This window comes from Furipterus horrens, unplaced genomic scaffold, assembly GCF_987537825.1.
Source record: "Furipterus horrens unplaced genomic scaffold, mFurHor1.1.pri manual_scaffold_5, whole genome shotgun sequence".
NCBI lineage: Eukaryota > Metazoa > Chordata > Mammalia > Chiroptera > Furipteridae > Furipterus > Furipterus horrens.
The window spans coordinates 64888370-64904908 of NW_028327175.1; the positions used below are offsets into that span (position 1 = coordinate 64888370).

Here is a 16539-nt window from a genome sequence, read left to right on the forward strand (position 1 = left end):
TTTCTCCCTGTATTCTGCTTGTGCCCTTCCAGCTGTTGTCCTGGTGCTGAATCCCAGACCGGGTGGGTCTGTGTATGTTCTAAGTCCCTTCGGGCCCTCCAAGAGGAGTCTTCTGATGATCCAGCAGTCTCCTTTGCCACCCCAAACCCCTCTAGTCTTTATAGCCAGAAGTTGTAGCTGGAACCCTGCACGCTGGGTGGTCTGATTTGGGGCTGGGATCCCTTGCTCTTGAGGTATCTCTCCCGGTTTTTATCCAGGGCATGTGAATGTTGGACCGTCTGTTCCGCCACCTCTCTGTGTCACTCCCACACTTCTCCACCTCTCTCCCTGTCTCTGCCCGTCCTACCTGTCTGGACGAATGTGGCTTCTTTAAATCCTTTGTTGTCAGACTTCCATACAGCTTGATTTTCTCACAGTTCTGGGTAATATTTGTTTTGTAGTCCAGTTGTAATTTTTTCTGTAGCTGTGCAAGGAGGTGTGAAGCATGTTTACTTACGCCTGTATCTTGACCAGAAGTTGGAAGTCTCAAACATACTTCTCTTTACCAAGTCTTCTGGGACACTGTACCCATAAGCAAATGATTTCACTGTTGTTAGAAAATTTGGAAGAGTTCTGTAGTATACAGTGTTTTAAGGAATCATTATTAATTGTAGGAGTTAACTGTGGCTGCACAAGCTGATGTCCTAGTGCCAAGAAAAAGGCAAAGCTGAAGGGGTACACCGAGGGCAGGCCCACCATGCTTACCTGGAGGCACAGACTCTAGCAGCCAGCCCAGAATCCAACTAGGTGTCTGATTTGGGAGGTTAAACTGACTAAGAAAAACTCCAAAATTCTTTTGGATTGATGTTTCCTTTTTTTTTTTTTTTTTCAGTCAAAGTTTTCATTTATTTTTCCACTGACTAGAATATTTTTTAGGATAATTTTTCCAGGGAGGGAGGACAAATGGTGACTTTCTGAGTCTGTGTGGATCTAAGAGTGTTTTTCTGTATGCTTTGCATAAAAAAAAAGAGTAGAAAATTGTACAGCATTTTTGGATAACAGTTCTATTCCCTCGAAAACTCTGTATCTGTTGCTTCATGATTTTCTACCTTTTTATGCTATAGAGAAAATGTCTGAGGAAGCCTAATTTTAATTTATTTTTAGGAAGCTTGTTTTTCCTGCCTTGGTGCATAAAAGGTCTGTCCAGAAGGTATCCAGCCATGTATTATGAAAAATAAAGACATTTATTGAAGAAGATACAAGATACAAGAAATGTTGTACGTGGGACAAAGATGCCTTGGTCCCCTTCAGAGTAGGCATGTTGGAACCTCACACAGTTCTCCCAATCGCCATCAGCTGTCCTGTTATATTTTCCTGAATCCTATCGACTGTCTGAAATGTCTTCCCTTTCAAAGGTGATTTTAGTTTTGGGAAAAGCCAGAAGTCACAGGGCATCAAATCTGGGCTGTAGCAGGGCTGAGTCACCTGCGTGATGTGATGTTTCACCAAAAATCTCTGTACGGACATGATGTATGGGCGGGCACATTGTCATGATGCAGCTGCCAATCAGCAGTTTCCCATAGCTGCAGCCTTCTGAATCATCCAAAGGAATGTTCAAGCTAGAATCAAAATTTGATGCAGATTCGTTGCTCTACTCACTGAGTCATTTTGAAGGCTATAGGAACACAGTATGCATTCTCACTCAATGGCATCTGCCACCTCCACTAACTAGTATAGTGAAGTCATCATTGTTCACACATATGCATTCCAGTCCACTCTCCTTGGTTGCCAGGTTACATCAATGTCACGCAAATTGTTCTTGTTATATTAACAATGGCTGGACTTTTTCCAAACATACAGTCACAGTGCCTGTTACATTCTATAAATGGTAGCAGTGATTAGAGTCATTATGGTGTTAGTCTGTGTAGTGACCTGACAAAAATAGCAGTTTAGGGAAAAACTTACCAGACATTAGCATAGATTGGAAGTACATTAAGCAGGGAGAAAAATAAGAAACATTGAGCAATAAAACAGGCAAAAGTCATAGCTATAGGGACAAGATAGAAGTGAAGCCTGTTGCATTCAAAATGATATTACGTGAGGTAACACAGTGATTCTCATATTTTTACATGCCTAGAGATAGCATGAAAAATTCAGAGCCCTGGGCCCAATTCCCATTGATCCATTTAGCAGATCTAAGGTGGGATCAAGAAATCAATATTTTTACCAATTACCCCAGGTGACTCTTATGTCCGTGATCTTCTGAGCACATGTTGAGTAGGCCTGGGATAATTCTTATAGAGTACATAGCACAGGGCCTGGCACACATAGCCATTTTTTTCTGGTTTCTTGCTTTCTTTCTTCTTTTTAAGATAACCTTCCTCCCCAGCCTCTTTATCAGCTCTGCTCTGCCATGTTTTGGGGACGGCATGGCACTGAAGCATGTTAAGAGTGCTACCATTTCAAAGAGTCTTTGGACCATGTGGGAGGGAGCCAGTACTAACTCCATTTCTTCCCTGTTCTCCTAGGACCTGTCCCTTCAACTCTTCCCTTTTGTTGTTTACTCTTTATTTAATGACTTCTCTCTTTTTTTCCCATTTAAAGTATATTTTATTGATTATGTTGTTGCAATAGTTTCAATTTTTTTCCCCTTTGCTCCCCTCTGCCCAGTAACCCCCTTCTCTCCAGTAATCCCACCCCCCTTAGTTCATGTCCATGGGTCATGCATATAAGTTCTTTGGCTTCACCCTTTCCTATATTATTCTTAACTTCCCCCTGTCTATTTTGTACTAACTGATTATGCTTCTTAATCCTGGCACCATTTCCCCATTTCTCCCCCTCCACCCTCCCAGCTGATAACCCTCCATATGATCCCCATACCTATGATTCTGTTCCTATTCTGGTTTGCTTAGTTGGATTTTGTTTTTATTTTTTAGATTCAGTTGTTGATAGTTGTGAGTTTGTTGTCATTTTAGTGTTCATAGTTTTGATCTTCTTTTTCTTAATTAAGTCCCCTTGACATTTCATATAATAATGGCTTGGTGATGATGAACTCCTTTAGCTTTACCTTGTCTGGGAAGCACTTCATCTGCTCGTCCATTCTAAATGATAGCTTTGCTGGATAGAGTAATCTTCGCTGTAGGTCCTTGTTTTTAATCACATTGAATACTTCTTGCCAGTCCCTTCTTGCCTGCAAAGTGTCTTGAGAAATCAGCTGATAGTCTTATGGGCACCCCTTTGTAGGCAACTCTCCACTTCTCCCTTGCTGCTTTTAGGATCCTCTCATCTCTCACCTTTGGCATTTTAATAATGATGTGTCTTGGTGTGGTCCCCTCTGGATCCAGCTTGCCCAGGACTCTCCGTGCTTCCTGGACTTGTATGTCTATTTCCTTCACAAAATTTGGGAAGTTTCTCTCCATTATTTTTTCACATAAGTTTTCAATTTCTTGCTCTTCCTCTTCTTCTTCTGGCACCCCTATGATTTGGATGTTGGTATGATTAAAGTTGTCCAAGAGGTTCCCAAGCCTCTTCTCATTTTTTTCAATCCTTTTTTCCTCATTCTGTACTGGTTGACTGTTTTTTTCTTCCTTATGTTCCAAATCATTGATTTGAACCCCAGTTTCCTTCCCTTCACCATTGGTTTTGTGTGGATTTTCCTTCATTTCATTTAGCATAGCCTTCACTTCTTCCCCTATGCGTTTGCCATACTCAAGCATATCTGTCAAGCATGTGAGCATCTTTATCACCAGTGTTTGGAATTCCACATCTGTTAGGTTGGCTATCTCCTTGTCACTTAGTGCTCCCATTGGAACCTTGATCCGTTCCCTCTTTTGAGCCATACCTCTCTGTCTTGTCATCTTGACAGACTCCTATGTTTGTTTGCCTCTGTGTCTTAGGTAGAGCTGTCATTCCTGTTATGTTTAAGGGGCAGAGCCTTATGGATTCGTCAGTACAGGGCGACCTGTTTCACCACATTGTGGTACTGTATGTGGGGAAGGGATCTGAAAGGGAACAATGCCACTTGCCCAGCACTCGCCCCTTTTCCAGGCATTTCTCCCACTTCCATATGAGACTGGTGGCACTCTAGCTGTAGCCCTGGTCGTCGTTCCCAGAGTGGGTGGGTCTCCCGATGTTTTAGGACCGTGGGGGCCCTTTAAACAAGCAGACTCCTCTGAGAGACTGGCAGTTTCTGCCTCTGCCCCAACCCCCGCTGGTTTACACAGTCAGAAGCAATGAGGCTTGGTTTTCCCCGGTGCTGGGACCGTGAGCTGCGCGGTCTGGTGAGGAGCTTGGAGCGCTCCCCAGGTGTTCCTCCTGACTTTTTAAAACATGTAACTGAGCTTTCCACTGGCCTGCCGCTGCTGCCCCCACCACACTGAGCCTCTCCACCCTGGCTCTGCCCCTCCTAACTGTCTGGATGAGTATTTCTTCTTTATATCTTTGTTTGTTGGACTTCCATGCAGTTTGATTTTTCTGGAACTTCTGGTTGTTTCTAGTTTTGAGGTAGTTGTATCCCTTCTTAGTTGTGGAGGGAGATGCAGCGTGTCTGTCTACGCCTCCATCTTGGCCAATGACTTCTCTTTAGCCCACATATAAGTTCAGTCTTCCTTATTATAAACAGGTTTAAAAATAATTGCCTTTGAAACTTCTCAAGCTCCCATACCATCTTCTTTTCTACCCTCACTGTCAAAATTCTTGGTTGAAATTATTGAAGAAAAAAATAGAGAAGAAAAAAACCAAAAACAAATGTTGGTAAGTGCCTGCATGTAGGAGGTAGAAAGGAGAAATCAGTGAACAAGTCAACGAAGGAAGTAATTAAAGGCTAGGGGAAGCTGGACGTTGCCGTGTCCTGGATGGGAAGGCTGGAAGAAGGGTTTATTTAGGGTGATAATACCCTCTTATATTTCCAGACTGATGGGGGCTGAGGAAGATTGGAATATTGTAGTCCTCCCTGTTACAGCTGAGAAGGTGCTGAGTCAATGGAGACTCTGCACAGACTGTTCTCTTTCAACGTAGAATCAGTAAAGCAAAAAGTAGAAGTTGAAATCAGTGTTTATACCAAAAGAGATTAACGTGTTAAGATGCATCACATGTTACGGATTTCTTGAATTGTACAGGTAATGGATTCATTTATTAATTGAACAATAGCAAATAAGAAAGACATTATTTCGAAAGAACTTAGAGGTGAATTCTAAACTTGTTGATCTCAATCCTTAAGGTTCTAGACTTTCTGGTTGGTTATTCACATCAAGGTTGGCATCCCTGGGATTTTTCTTTTGCAAATCAAACCTCTGATTCCAACATGGTCTAATTCGAGCTCAAGGAGAATTTTTGGACTTTAGTATGTTCCAGAAAGGTATCATGCTGAAATCTGCAAATACAGTTCTGAAGAAAAACATTTCTCTTATAGGAAATTGAGAGCTAAAATGATATCATAGTCACATTTCAATTTTGGTTGCACTTAGCATTTGGATAAAAATTGCTTCTCTGAGTATAATTTTGTTATTCATTTTTTCCTGCTTCCTTTCTTAAAACACTGAGAGTATAAAATCTGAAACCATACATCCATTTCACTGAATAGTGAAAGCTGAACAGAAACTGAATAATGAATTTTTAAAATAACACATTTAAAAGATAATGAAGATTCTTACTACCAGCTACACAGATGAAAGGTTGCTGAAATACTTCTTAGATGTGAGAGACAGTGTTGTCTGCTGGAATGCTAAACCTATAGTTCAGGGGACACCCAGTGGTTAAAAGGAGGAAATTCCTTGCTGTGGCACAGTGTTAAAAAACTGGTTAGACATTTCTAGCCTTAGCAGTGGTCTTAAACTGTTGATTTTGATTTTCTGAATTAACAGATGTCAGGTGTGTGTGTGTGTGTGTGTGTGTGTATTTTAAGAAAGAAGCTTGCTTGGTTTTGACTTCTCATGTAAAATTTCTTTAAATATTTGAAAATTTACAAATTATAAGATTGAAATGTTAGAAATATGATTAAAGTTTTCCTTTAATAAGACCAAATGATATTTAGAAATGTGAAATAAATGACTAAGAGTCATGCATAAAAAATAAGTAAACCATTTTCACTCAAATTCTAATTCTAGGAATCAGAGGTGTATTTGATGGCTATGTACAAGCATACTTATTATAGCTTTATTTATCATAATAACAAACTAGGGCAGAAGCAATTTGGAGCAATAAGGAATTGGTAAAGTTAGGGCACAGCTTTAGAGATGGAGGTGTCTTTAACAGCATGCTTTGAAAACAATTAATGAGAGAGGAAAATGTTTGTTAGGTTAAAAAAAGAAAGACTTACAATTCCATTTACATAACATAAAACATATTGTACAGATTTTTGTATTTGCATAAAAATAGAAAAATAAGTGAAAGTTGTCTTGCATGGCAAGATTTTGAGTGATTTACATTTCTTCATCCTGTTTTTCTCTTTATTGTAAACTATTTTTTAATCAGAGGAAAAAGTACAATAAACAGCATAGATAATAGAAGAATAATGGAAGAGAGTGCTTCAACAATGATGACAACTACATCTATGCCTTTGTCTGCTTAGATCTTGAAAGAGAGAAGTGTTTTATATGTGAGCCTTTTTCCCTGGGAACCCATAAGAGAAATCCAGAGCAAGGCTGCTACCATGTATGGTGTGTGTGTTTGTGTGTGTTTGTGCACATTTGAGTATAACTACATCTCTTAGATATAGTCAGCAAATACGGATTTAAGCCCTAAGACAGCATAGAGGGCAAGGATGGATTCTTAAGTATTTTTAGTGTGTGGTCCCTTTGGCATGGGATAAAAACTGATGTCTTTTCCTCTGAAAAGTACACATGTATGCAAATACAAAAAATGCCCCCTAAATGTGACCCAAATTTAAAGAGGCTTGCTTAAAGATACATTTCTACCCTGAAGGGGCAATCTTATCTAGTAGAGATACTTAGCAGGCACCATGTAATAGTATTTCCCCAGCTGGTTTGTTCATATCTGAAATTCCATTAGCAACTCCCTTAATCTTTGAGTTGAAACATTACTTTCGTGAGTCCTCTTTTAAACTGTCAGTATTCCTAGGAAGGATAATACTATATTAATTATGAACACCTCACTGAGAAGTAGTTTGACAAGAGGGGAGGAGAATTATGTAAATACTATTTTGTATAGATTTGGTAAAGGTAGCTGAGAACCAGTAATCATTTGTTGAGAACTAGAGATTAAGAACAGCTAATGCATACATAGGCATTACACACACACACACACACACACACACACACATACACCATACACACCTTACAACTGCATTTTTCTGAAGAAGAAATTGAGGCATAACTTAAATAACCTATCTAAGGACACAGTTATTTAGTATTGGAGCCCAGAATTGACTCACTTTACAGAGTCTGCTTTTGGCTAGTATCTGATACTATTTATAATATTACCTATTTTAAGAATTCTACTGAAGGCCCACTCTATAGGTTTTTTTTTTACTACTTTTGTCAATTTTTGTAACTCCCTTCTCTAACTCTTCTTTCTTCCTTGTGTTGTGCCTTGTTTTCATTCAAAAGATCATAAAGCAAAATTAAGTCATTCCAATTCCCAGGAATCTACAATGTAAGAAAGTGTAGGGATGGACGTTCCCTCTGTTAGATAGGAAATGTGGCACAGAGGGGAGCTAAGTCACAGCAGAAGCGGAGGCAGGAGGATAGCTTCTCCTGACTCCACGTCAGTGCAGCCATCTCCAAACTAGAGAGACTTGAGCTGGCTTGGAGGCGGTGAATGGGTACTGAGTAATCGGGAAACAAAATAAACCTCACTGAAGTGTGGCTACCATAGTGTGTGTCATTAAGACCACTGTACATGGGACTTTTAACTTAATAAGCTTTTGTGTAATCTTATGAGTTCATAACTTATTATGACTTATTTATCAGAGTTTCCCAGGGGCCAACATATCCTGTTTATTGCGTTGTATTTGTAATAGCACACAATTATACTTCTCTTAGTATTAAGAAAACAATTTGTACTTATTTGTAGAATGTTTTACAACCCTGGTGTAAAGGAACATGTGTAAATAAGAGCCACAGGTTTATAGTTGCTAGTATTGGAAAATTTACTTATCCTTTTTAAAGATGATCTATTTCTAGATACTGTTTTCCAATAAATTGTGTGTTTCCATGTGAAAATACAATACTTGTCATTTTATAGGGTGACTGTTAAGTAATGGACCTGATTTGTTAACAAATATGTCAAAACATATAGTTCATTGAGAGTTTTTATCCTGAAAACTACTACATTTCATCAAGTCTAAGATATCACTGATCTAAAAATGCACTGATCAGAAAATGCTAAGAAAGAAAAAACTATCAATCTCTGACCAAGGCTTTCTTATATTGATTTTAAGATGCATCTGTATGCAAGAGGTGTAAAAGAAGAAATAAAAGTGACTTTAAGTCAATAAAATAGAATTCAGCAGTAACCTAAAAATTTATATAGTTAACGTGTTTTCCTTTGTTCAGACAATTTTGAAACTAATTCCACTTTCACATTCAGAACACAAGAGTTTTATCTTCCCCTCAATATTTTTTTCACTAAAATCAATATTATTCTGTTTAATAGCCTTCTCATATTTACCAGAGATGAATCTGATTAACTTTAGGTAGTTTCAAGAAATGTGATGTCCTTTCGGAGGACAAATATTTGTTTTGACTATAGGGATAATCAAATAATATGTTGCAGTTTCTGACTACAGTTAAACAGGGTTTCAAAAATATCTTGAGCAATTATTTGAGCATGCCAGCTGCCAAGTTGGACCTTTGAGATTTTCAATTACTCATTTGATGCAAAAGTTTTTGTGTATTCGTGTGCTCAAAAATTTTGCCACATGTAACATTTGATCTGTTACTTATAGATCATGGAACAGTTAGAGAATTCTCTGGCCTGTTTTCTTTTGAGAGCCCCCTAGGGAATATTTGCTATTACTCTTACCCTGCACTTCAGGGTGGAGAAGACAATCATTGGATTGGAGGGTGCAGAAACTCTGACCAAGTTCATTGCAGGAAAAGGCACCATGTCTTAGCTGGTGCAGAAGGAGCTCTCCCCTCACAGGTGGATATTTCATCATTGCTGAAGTCTTTGAGGGATGGGGATCAAAAACCAACTTGCCTTTTTCTTTATACCCAGACCTTCACTCTTCCTTGGGGTTTTTTGAACTTCTTGGATCGGTGGGTTTATAGTTTTCATCAGATTTGGAAATTTTTTGACCATTATTTCTTCAGATACTTTGTTTCCTCATCTCTCTCCTCTTCTTTGGAGGCTGCAGGTATACATATACTAGCTCCTGGAAGTTGTCCCACAGGTCACTGGTGCTCTGTTCCCTCTCCTCCAATCCTTTACTCTTCTTTCATTCTGGGTAGTTCCTAAGGCTACGTCTCCATGTTTATTGAACTTTTCTTTTTCAGTGTCTTATAAGTTCTTTATCCCAGTGTAGTTTTCATCTCAGACTTTGTATTTATTTAATCTTTAGAAGTTTGATTTAGGTGTGTGTTTTTTTAAAAGTATCTTCAATGTCTCTCTTTAACATGCTTTTAAAAAGCTTTTTATTTTGAAATATATATTCCAAGGACATTGCACAAATAGTATGGAAAGATCCCATTTACCCTCCATGCAGTTTCCCCATTGGTTGTATCTAATGTAATTATAGTACAATATCAAAACTAGGAAATTGACATTGGTTCAAAATGTGTAAGTTCCATGCCATTTTATTACATGTGCAGATTTGTGTAGGCGGCAAGCACTGCAATCAAGGTAACATATTTTCCTGCATACGGGAAAAAAGGTGTATTTTCCTGCTGCTTTGCATGCCTTGTAATTTTTTATCAGATGCGAATTTCATCTTGTTGGGTGCTTCTTTGTTGTTGTTGTTGCCGCCTTAAGTTTTCTTGAGCTTTGTTGCAGGATACAGTTAGGTTACCTGAAAAGTTTGATACTTTGGGGTTTACTTTTAAGCTTTGTTTGGCTGGACCAGAGCAGCCTTTAGAGGGGGACTACTTTTCCGACTGCTGGGAACACATCCAGTGCCTGGCCTGGGGGAGCCCCAGGGATTATGCCTCTTCTCCCTCGCGGCTCCTTTCCCCAGACTCGAGGTTTCCTCCTGGGCAGGCACGCACAGTTCTCTGCAGCTCTCCTCCCTGGTGCCCTCCCTGGGAGCCCCCAGAACCCCGTGGGCCTGCAGAACTCCCAGCTCCACCCCCTCAACCTAGAGAGACTGATAGCTTCTACCTGGGTTCTTCCGCCACGTGCCCTGTTCCCTGTTCCCCCTGGCCTGGAAACCCTCCAGGCAGTGGACTGTGACAATCACAGGCTCCCTGGCTGGTTCCATCTTAAAGAACCCCGTCCTGTGCTGATGGTGTCCAGTGTCTGAAAACCTGCAGTTCATGTAAGTGTCCCAATTGTTTTAGTTGTTTAAGATAGGAATCATTCTTGCTTTTGAATCTAATTTTTCTTTTTTTTAAAACATTTTTGATTTATTTATTGTTTTTCTATTACAGTTGTCCCACTTTTTCCCCCATTGCTTCCCCCAACCCAGCCCACCCCTTCTCCCACAGTCAATCCCCATCTCATTGTCCATGTCCATGGGTTATTTATACTAGTTCCTTTACTAAACCCTTCCCCTATTTACCCCACTTCTCTCCCTCCTCCCTCCCCCCAATCAGTGTTAGTCTACTCCTTGTTTACATGCCTCTGGTTCAGCTTTGCTCATTTGTTTGTGGTGTTCATTAGTTCCCTGTATTAGGTGATATCATATGGTATTTGTCTTTCGCTGCCTGGCTTATTTCACTAAGCATTATTCTCTGTAGTTCCATCCATGTTATAGCATCTTGGTCCCATACAGGGATATCATCTGTTCATTTTTCTTCTCATCATCCTCAGGAGGCGGGGGGAGGGTAGCCTTGTGGGTGTACCACTGAATGACCTTTTTTAATATTGCTGCATTAACATTTCGTAGAGGAACTGGGTCACTGTTGCCTTCATCATCCATTCCCAAATCTAACGTGGTCTTGATAGTCACAGACTGTTTGGCAATTTCAAAATCAACTTCAAATATCTCTCCATCAGAACTCTGCAACTTAATTGAAGGCATGGTGCTCAGTCTCAAGGAGAGAGCAGGCTGGAGACTGACGAGTGTGGGATAGGGTCAGCAAACACAGGGAAAGGCAGAGAACAAGGTTCCTTCCTAAATTTCTTGATGTAAGAACATCATTAGGATAAAAGAGAAACAAACCTTTACTTGAAAGAAGGACGTGACCCAGCTTACATACATAAATTCCTCCCTTACTCTTAAAGGGGTTTGAAAATAGTTTTGAAGTTGGGTTACTAAATTTCTCTCAGTCACAAGTCTGGTCATTAAAATTCTTTTTTGTTCATATACGAATGCATTTTAGTGCTTTCCAGATATTCTGCTAATGTTTAACTGCAACAAAAACTATTGAAATCACCTCTTCAATATCCTGACCTGACACCCTGTGCAGTACCTCAAAAGAGCTCTTGCAACTCAGGAAACACACTGAGGTCATGTCTATTCCTGTAGAGTCGAATGACCCTGAGTCACCCCTCTTACTTCTCCACACACACAGACCTGTGTGACAATGTTGGTACCTGTGGGACCCAACTGAGCAAGGTCCAGAGGGGCCGTCATCTTTGACATCTAACATAGGACTGCTGGTACCCACTGCTCTGTCTGGCAGGCCACACTCAGTGGGAAGGCCTTTCAGCGTTAATCCTATAAGTGATCTGGGCTTCCCATAGCTGGGATGCACTGAGTAATTGTACTCTTACCGGTCTGCGGGCTAGATGCGTCATATTTATATTTTCATGTAATCCCCAGGGTTCACACAGGGCCAGGACTGGATGTGACTCTAGTAGTCAGAATCATTGGGTAGCATACTCAGAAGGGTCTCATCTCTGTATTGAAAAAAAATTACTCCTAGTCTGAAAACTGCTCTTATTCAATTTAACAAAGCATAAGAGCAAACCTCAAAAGGATCAAATTGTTTCCAACTAAATTAACTGTGTCCCTCATTAGAATCATGGCTAGTCCTAAGGAAGAATCACTTTTTTCTATCCAGTGAAAAAAGTTACTTTTTCTGATTATGTAAATAACAAAATCTCATTGAAAATTATTCTCCACAGCCACTTAGACTCCTCTTGAGTTAAAACTAGGCCCACATGGGTTACCCTGGGGAGTTCAGCCTGTTTCATTGATATCAAGGACTTTGGGCCTCTCTCTGTAGAGCAAGGAGCTCCCACCTCGGATCACAGACCTCAGTCCCTACCTCGTCTCATTTCATCTTCACAGTCTCCTTTGTGGATGTGGATCGGGCCCTTCCATTTTTCAGATGAGAAAATTCATGCTTAGAAAGCTTCATAAACTTGTCCAAGATTTCATAGCTGACAGTTGGTAGAGCCAGGATTCTTGCTACATGTCTCAAAGGATAGGACTATATTGTAGCGAATGTGATAACTTGCTTTGCCGAGTCACTAAGTCTCAGGACTTCACTCAGGGGCTTTCCTGAGATTTTTGGGAGATAATGATACAGCAATGCTCTGCCTGGCTATTGGAACTTCATTGTTACTTTGAAAAAAGTTTTTGAGACTTGAGTTCTGATTAATTCAGTAAAAAATTTTTCATATGAGCTAAAACAGACATAAAAAAAGGTAGGCAGTTAATTCTTTTCAGTTGCTTTTCTGCAACTGCATTCTTTATTGAACTTCTCTGCTCAAGCATGAGGTGCCTCTGTGGGTCTCTTGGCTCTCAGACCCGGAACCACTTTTGCAGTTGGGGAGGGGGCTTATCGTAGAAGGTGTGGTTTCATAGTCCATGGATTGAGGGCCTGCGTATACTCAGGAGTCTGTGCCTGAGCAGGAGAGAGTACACATGTTCTCTGTAAATGGACCAGATGTGGAGTGCTGAGTTTGAGTCCAGTGGTGGCAAACAGGGCGTGGAGGATCCCACTTTTGTCCCTGTCCATCAGTGGGACTGAGGCCCTGTGACATGATGAACTGCTAGGTGGCAATGACTCAGCCAGCCCTGCAACTTGACACGTAGGGATGAGGGGCAGGATGTTCCTGACAATTTCCTTTCTATAAAACTTAAGTTAAACAAGAAGAGCTCATCAGTAGGAAGGAATATGATTGGTTGGCAAGGAAAAATCTGCTCCGTGGTCTTTAGTCTGTAAGTTTATGGAAAAATAATTTAGCTCAGATTTGAATTATCAGAGTTTTGGCATCCTCATTTATCACCTTAATCTTTTAGAGACTAGAGTTCATCTGTGTGTTAGGACAAATGCAGAGGCATAGACAAATGAGCTTATTTTGAGAGCTTCGGACTTCTGTGAGTAAACGAATTAATTCTGTTGTATCTGAGAGTAGACCCAGCCATATTACTAGTTAGTGAATATACACTCCTAGCTAAGTGAGAGATGTGTCCAAGCCAGAGTGGGATTTCTAAGGACTGAAGATGATGATAAGGAGATGGGGGAGGGAGGGGCAGGAAGACACCTGCAAAACTAAGCAGGAGGTGACATGAAGCCAGAGGACTTTGAGAATGTATCATTTGGAGGCCAAGGAGGACTCCCAAGGGCCAGATGGCTCCCAGAAAAGATCAGGAAGTGGGCCAAAGCTGGAAGAAACTGATGGTCTCAAACATACTTGATGGTGGGGCCCTCCTAACTGCTGTCACTTCAGGCTAAATATCTGGATCCAGCATCCTGTTTCACCTCAGACCATATGTCTGTGCCCACCATACTTCACCTACACTAACTTCTTTCTGTTCCTCCAACTTGCCAAGCCCATTCCCACCTCAGGGCCTTTGTGCATGTTACTTTGTCTACCTAGAATGTTTTCCCTTTCCCATTCCATATACACATGATTGGTTTATTCGTAGTCAGATCTTGGTCAAGCACCACTTCCATCTGTCCTGTCTGAAGCAGCCCTTAGCCAGTCACTGTGTTACATTACCCTGTTTAGTGTCGTTACAGCACTTACCACTCGCTGAGACTATCTTGTTTGTTGTTGACTTATTTAGAGTCCTCTGACTGGAATGTAAGCTCTGTAAGAGTAGGAGCTTTTTCTTTTTAAATTGTCATCACATCCCTACTGCCTAGAATAGGACCAGGCTCATAGTCAGGGTTTAATAGATGTCTGTCTAGTGAGTAAGTGAATGAATGAAGGAGTGCATGAAGTCAGACACAACTGGAGAAAGAGAACCAAATCTTATGTATTAGGCAAACAATCTATAACTAAATGTTGCTACAAACCTGAGAATAAGGAGTCTGTGCTCTGGTATTCGTGTGGTATATTTCTAAGCTTTTCTATTATCTTTTATATGCCTGACATTGACTAAGGGCTTAATGAATACTTGTTGGATAAAAATTTAATAAAAGATAATTTTTACAAATTCTACCCTTGTTTCAGATGAATTAAATGAAACCCTTATAGACTAGGTAATCTAGGTAGCTCAGAGGATGAGGCAAGCTTTGGGGTGACAGATCATACCCTAGGAAAGCTGAGAGATCCCCAATTTGAGAGTCATCCTTTGAGTTAAAAGACATTGAACTTATTCGTAAATCATGTTTTTAAAGGACACTTTGAGATGATCTAGAGGTAAAATGAAAATCAGCATGTGTTTAAGTAGTTATTATTTTTAACTTAACAGTTTCATAACTCATCCAAAAGGCAAGGTTTTTAATTCTCATATATTGTGGTAGAATTCATTTACAGATAAACCAGGGTTCAGTATGGGGGCCTGGATGTAAGGAATGGGAAGCCCTAGTTAGCACAGCATAGGATCATGACCTTCCTTGATTGTAGCTGAGACCAAACACTAATACCTGGCGTGCAGGACAGCTGGGGCATGCTGGACAATGATGTGTCATTCTGGGCTTCAGTCTCCTCCTTGGAAATGAGGAGGTGGAAAGGGTAACAAAGTTAAGATGAACAACCCTATTGCTGTGTCCTCGTCTTTACTCCTTATGTTTGGTCCCTTACACTGAATCTATGTATATACAGTGGTTATCAGAAGCTATTTGTTAATATACTTTATATTTTGAAAAGAGGCTGGGATATGGATAAAATTTAGGCCACCCCCTTCTTTCACCACCTCCTGTATCACACCTGCATTACTAGCTTCTTAGCAGCTTCTTTTATTTCTATCACATTTATTTAGGATTTTTCTTCCCTTGATTGGTGCTAATGCATGTGTGCTTGGGAGATTCTATTTAGTCTACAGGTGATGCCTGGGAGCCTGGGACTCCTGCAAATGCCTGTGAGGCTCCTTATATACCCATTTTATAAAAATGTGTCCCTCTTCTGTTTTGGTGATCTATCTTCCTGAAGTGCTCTGAGATGGTCAGTCAGTGGACACATAGAGATTATATAATATTCTGAGGACAGCAAGCTAAGGTTTGGCTTTTCTTCTTGGTGAGGCAACATTTACCCTGAAAGGAAAGACAGCTTTTGCCCAAGCTTCCATGGCAGGCATTTAAAAAAAAAAAAAAGCAGTGCAAATTTTGGTAATTTATTTCTACTAAATGTTGAACAATTAAACCTCATTATTCTCAATTATATATTTTTAAAAATTTTGCTGCGTACATATACAACTCTTTAATATGTTATATGTCAGCTAATTAGTACATTAAAATCCCTCTTGTATTCAATGCTTAGATGATATTATTCATATTTTATAGACAGAGCCTAATCTCACCATTTTATACAATAAAACTTTATAGTTTATATGCTTGCTTCTTTGAAATACATTCATAGGAGATATAAGCTATGAAGGCCTTGTTGAGAAAGCAACTATGTATTTTACATTTCTTCTCCCATTCATTGTCCTTTTATCAGTTAAATAGTTACAGTTATATAAGAAAATACAAAAAAACACAATGAAGAGTATTTTAAAAAATCACTCTTAACCCTACCATCAGAAAATAACCCAAATGAACTTAAGAAAGCATGCTCTACATGCTATTTTATGAGTTTTCTTTATATAAAATATGAATGATATACTGTATTTAAAGAAGGGTTCTTCTCAACATGATATTTAATAATGACATGCTGTTTCACTGTGTAGCTGTCTATCATAACCCCTGATTGTGGAGGCAGGATAGAGAAATAAGAAAATAGGGTCTGAAGCAGACATCCTCCTTTTTACTAGCTATGCCCATGGTCACATTTTGTACCCATTCCATTCCTCAGTCTCCTCATCTGTAAAATGGGGATAACAACAGTCCAGCTTTATATCCAGTAATGTTAGGATGAAATAAGTTATTATACATGGTACTTAAAACACTTACAGTATTTATAATAATACTCTCATATAGTCTATTATTAGAGCATTATTATTCTATTATTATCTATAATTTCATTATTCTAATAGAATAATTACCTGGCACATGATAAGTACTCAATAAACTTTCATTATTACCTATATTATTTCAAACTTTTAAAAAATATTTTATTTATTTAGTTTTAGAGAGAGAGGGAAAGGGAGGGAGAAAGAGAGGG

General features: G+C 39.6%; 1 protein-coding gene across 1 annotated transcript in view; it reads left to right on the forward strand.

The window, feature by feature from the left end:
* CAST (calpastatin) overlaps positions 1 to 16539 on the forward strand; it is a 131951-nt gene that overhangs the window by 19975 nt on the left and 95437 nt on the right. The gene's annotated exons all lie outside the window — the stretch shown is intronic.